At 50.5% G+C, this 5,000-nt stretch overlaps 1 protein-coding gene across 3 annotated transcripts in view; it reads left to right on the forward strand.

Annotated features, from left to right (window-relative positions):
* Positions 1-5,000, forward strand: part of bbs9 (Bardet-Biedl syndrome 9) — a 91,522-nt gene that overhangs the window by 78,677 nt on the left and 7,845 nt on the right. The window contains exon 23 of one of the 3 annotated variants that reach the window (XR_012926884.1): positions 2,997-3,105. The exons of the other annotated variants lie outside the window; for them this stretch is intronic. The gene's annotated coding sequence lies outside the window, so the exon portion shown is untranslated. The remainder of the gene's footprint in view (positions 1-2,996; positions 3,106-5,000) is intronic. 3 annotated transcript variants of the gene reach the window in all.

Below are 5,000 nucleotides of genomic sequence, written 5' to 3' on the forward strand. Positions count from 1 at the left end.
ACCAACATCCTCTGCTCTAGCCCTTGACAAACAGCAGTGGAGCGGCGACCCATCAATAACGGGCGGCTGGGTGTCGGTGTTCCAAACGGGAACGTCCTATCAGGATTAGCCTGGAATGTTCACACACTTCCTTTCCTCCCTCCCTCCCGTCACTCCATCTTCTCCTCTCCCAGCCCCGCCCACATCCAGGACTGCGTCACATGATCCATGGCTGAGATTCCATCCCTTCCGTTTTGTCAGACTTCTGAACCAAAGCATTCCCCCCCCACCCACCCTGTTGTTCCCAGTATTCCATGGGCAAGAGCTGAAGGACAACGGAAAACCGTTCTTTCTCATTTTTAGCCCGTAGCCTAGCGTAGCGTAGCGTAGCCTAGCCTAGCTCAGCCTTAAGCCTTGGCAATATTCCAGGAGCTTAAATGAAACTCATTTCTTCTCTCATCCATCAATCAAAGTCGTCCAGGTTCAAAACTAAAGTTGTTTAGTTTTTGGGACGTTGTCCTGAAATCTGCCTGCAGTGCCCCCTGCTGCTCCTCCCTGTGCAGGTTTTAGCTAATCAGAGGGCCTTCAAACAAAGTCAGTCCAAGCTCTCTCTCTTTCTCCTAATCATCATCCTCGTGGCTGTTTTGAATCCTGCCGACTGAGGGCCAGATCCACAAAGCGTTTGCGCGGCTTTTGCGCCAGAAAATCCGTGTAACCAGCGCCAAAAACGGTGATTCCGATCCACAGAGAGGACGCAAACGTGAAAATCGGCGCAGGTAGCGGCAGGGTTGCGCCAGACTCATTTGAATGTATTTAAATGAGTCATTACGCGCAAAAGGACACACCCCCTTCTATGCAAATATGCCTCATTCAAACAGCGGCAGATCCAGAAAGAGTTTGCGCTCGTGTCCGCACGCAGTTTGACAGACGCAAACACCAGCAAGCCAAAACCAGGCGCAGCTTCTGTCTGTCAAAGTGTTTCTGGCTTCTGAGTGAAACTTTCCTCTCTGAAAAGCCTGAAATATATATATGGCTCCCCAAATCTTATATATAGATCAGCATAGACTTCAGTATATATGCCACTATTTTAGATAGGCTATGAAAAATACCAATGGTACTCAGGTGTTGGTGACTAACGCGTCTTGACTTTCTTTCCATTATGGCAGCAGTCTTGGTGAGACGGAGGAGGCATCGTAATGCCAGGCGCGCACAGGAGCGCCTTTATCCCAGCAGAGTTTCGCTGTTTGACCTCCGAGAATGGGACATTTCAAAGAGAGAAAGATTTTTAAAAATTTGCTTTAATTTAAAACGCACTCACCAACAACCTTTGGTGCAATTGCAACCTTTGGTGCAATTGCACCAAAGGTTGTTGGTGAGTGCTGTATTCAGGAATTTGCCGGTCCGCGTAACACATTGCTGCATACTTCCGGATACCTCCGGGTAACAGCAGGTTTGCCTGAAGTTTACCGTGCCCGGATATTCCCGGATACAGCCCTTTTCATGCAGTGCAAACTGCTCTCAGGTTGCCAGACCGCAACATTCGCACCTGGTTCAGGTGCCGCATTTGTGGGCGTGTTTGCGCCTGCATGTGATTAGCGCAAAAACCTTTGTGGATCCCCGCATCTGTGGCGCAGATTGCGGCCGCAATCCCGCCGCATTTTAGCGCTGCGCGCCCTTCTTTGAGGGTCTGCCCCTGAGTGTTATACGGCCTTGTTGCAGTTTCACTTCCTGTTTCAGAGGTTCTGAACAGGAAGTTCCAGTCGGGCCAACGACGCACGACAACACAACAACACACAAATCTTCAGCCCTGCTTCCGAATCCTCGGAAAACTTGGTCTGACTTCCTGTTTCCTGTCTGACTCTGAATCTTATCGCCAACTTTGAAGGTCTGTTGGTTTGTTTTCAGCTGATAGATCAGATCAGCTGGAGTAAATCACTGAGGACGTAGCCTGAGTGTGTGTGTGTGTGTGTGTGTGTGCATGTGTGTGTGTGTGTGAAATGACTGGCTGCAGGAGTCTCTGATGAAGAGCATCTCCAGCCGTAAAGAGTCGAGACAATTAGACTTACAGCCGCCACAACACACACACACTGCTGTGATACACACACACTCCTGAATACACACACTGCTGTGATACACACACACTCCTGGATGGTGACGGAGCAGCAGCTGCTGAAGATCAGAGGAGGGGAGGCCTCGGAGTCGCTGCAGATCTCACACCTGGAGTTGTGGACATGCATGAGAAGGAGCTCCGAGTTGAAGAGTTTCAGTCTTCTTCTTGTTGCTGGTCAAGAGGTCGAGAGGTCAAGAGCTGTGAGCTGCGCTGAGAATCCGCAGAAGAAGAAGAAGAAGAAGAAGACGAAGAAACGGCTGTGACCCGAATGAGCAAGTTTAACCAGTCGATGATGTGCATGGACAGAGCACATACACACACACACTGAGGTGTGAGGCTGCAGATGGAGCGGCTCCACCTCCTGCTCCTCCTGCTCCTGCTGCTCTTCAGCCACCTCCTGCTCTTCCTGCTCTTCCTCCACCTCCTGCTCCTCCTGCTCCTTCTGCTCTTCAGCCACCTCCTGCTCTTCCTCCACCTCCTGCTCCTCCTCCAGCTCCTGCTCCTCTTGCTCTTTAGCCACCTCCTGCTCTTCCTCCACCTCCTGCTCCTCCTCCAGCTCCTGCTCCTCTTGCTCTTCAGCCACCTCCTGCTCCTCCTGCTCTTCAGCCACCTCCTGCTCTTCCTCCACCTCCTGCTCCTCCTCCAGCTCCTGCTCCTCCTGCTCTTCAGCCACCTCCTGCTCTTCCTCCACCTCCTGCTCCTCCTGCTCTTCAGCCACCTCCTGCTCCTCCTCCAGCTCCTACTCCTCCTGCTCTTCAGCCACCTCCTGCTCCTCCTCCAGCTCCTGCTCCTCCTGCTCCTCCTGCTGCTCCTCCTCCTCAGCTCCAGCCCTGCAGATACAGTAAATCCTCTTTCATGTTGAGGGTCTTTAGTGTAAAATCTCTGGCTGTGTTTAATGGGGCTCCAGCGGCCTGACGGAGCTGCTGCAGTTGGACAGTCCATGGTGAGAGTGTCGACGTCAGCGACACCCTGTGAGGTCAGCAGGTCCACTGGAGAGGATCTGATGATGTCAGAAGGTGTGTGTGTGTGTGTGTGTGTGTGTGTGTGTGTGTGTGTGTGTGTGTGTGTGTGCTGTGTGCAAACTGTCGTCACACTCTGGATTTATTGACGGAAGCAGCAAGAAGAAAAAGAATAGAAGAAGAAAAAAGGAGGAGGAGTGGTGAGATGAATCAGTGCGTGTGTGTGTGTGTGTGTGTGTGTGTGTGTGTGTGTGTGTGTGTGTGTGTGTGTGTGTGTGTGTGTGTGTGTGAGTGTGTGTGTGTGCTGGTGACCTCTCTCCCTGTCCATTGGTGGCTCTCCACCTCTCTCTCTCGCTCTCTCTCATCCTCCAACTTCTGTTTCTTGTTTTTTTTTTGCTTTTTTTCTATTTTCTGTCAAAATTTCTCATGAATGTTGCAGAGCTGCGTATTTTGTCAGTGGAGCAGCGGTCGCCATTTCCCACATATGAGATTAAATGTGCGACGTTGCATCCCAAATTTGCCAGCCACTGTTGATCCCAAAATAAAGTCGTCACCACTCTGTCCCACCAGTCGTTACTCCTCGTTCGGATCCATACGAGCTGCAGTGGAATTAAAACCAGTGACTTGTGACTAGTGACTAGTCCGCAAACAGGAAGTTGATTCTTCTTCGCTTTCAGGTGAAACTAGCCGTAGTTTTGCGCTTTACTGCCCCTAGTGGTTAAAAATGCACTAATGCGATTGCAAGTGGCACGCTCGAGACGCATTTTTATTGCTACGTGCGAACAGATGCTTCAAGTTGCGTACTTGTGATACGATCCCCCAAAACAGTTACAAGTGGCCAAGTGCAAACAGGGCCTTTGTCATTTTGTCCAGATTTTGATGATTTCGGCCCTGTTTTCACTTGGTAACTTGTAACTGTTTTGGGTGATTGGATCACGAGAACGGATCTCGCAGCATCTGTTCGCACTTAGCCATTGACATGCGTCTCGAGCGTGCCGTTTGTGATCGCATTACACCCCCCCCCCCCCCCCGCCGAACCTATGTAAATACAGCATGCGTCATTTCCGTTTTTAACGACTGGGGGGCAGTAAAGCGCAAAACCACGGCAAGTTTTACATGACAGCGAATAAGAATCAACTTCCTGTTTGCGGACTATATCAAGTCACTGGTTTTAATTCTACTGCAGCTCGTATGGATCCCAACGAGGAGTAACGAGTGGTGGGACAGAGCAGAGTGGTGACGACTTTATTTTGGGATCAACAGTGGCTGGCAAATTTGGGATGCAACATCGCACATTTAATCTCATATGTGGGGAAACTGCGACCGCTGCTCCGCTGACAAAATACGCTAATCCGGAATGAAATTTATTAGTTATTAGCATGCCAATAAACAAGTCGCTTCTTGTTTGTAACTTTATAATGACGACGCCGGAAGGTGGGGCGCCGACCAAATACGTACACGGGAGAGGTGAGTGGAGTAGGCGGTCCTTAATGTGGACTGAGTCGCATTCTGTTCGCACGTCCGTGACGAATGCGTTTTTATGCGATGCGATCACCAAAACCACCTCGGGAGGTGGTTTTGGTGATCGGATGTCAAAGCGGATTTGGACTGTTTGCACTTGGTCATTTCATGCGTTTTTCGTAATCTGATCAGCAAAAAACGCAAGAAATGACCAAGTGCAAACAGGGCCTTTGTTTCCTTCCTCCTGCTGGTTTTTGCAGCGGCGCTCCGTGTGGCTGCCGATGGTTTAGTGTAGAGGCCAGGGAGAGCGAGACGTGTAGCAGCGAGGGAGAGCGAGAGTAGGGTGGGGAGGAAGGGGAGAGGAGGAGAGGGGGAGGCGAGGGAGGAAACTGAAAAATGAAGCGTGAAAGTAAAGAAGGAGTTGAGTTACTGTTTGATTATACAGGAGAGGATGTTTACTACCCACTACTTGTGTGTGTGTGTGTGTGTGT

Source organism: Nelusetta ayraudi, unplaced genomic scaffold (assembly GCF_046127955.1).
Source record: "Nelusetta ayraudi isolate G7.1 ecotype Tasmania unplaced genomic scaffold, CSIRO-AGI_Nayr_v1 ptg000003l, whole genome shotgun sequence".
In the NCBI taxonomy this organism is placed as follows: Eukaryota; Metazoa; Chordata; class Actinopteri; order Tetraodontiformes; family Monacanthidae; genus Nelusetta; species Nelusetta ayraudi.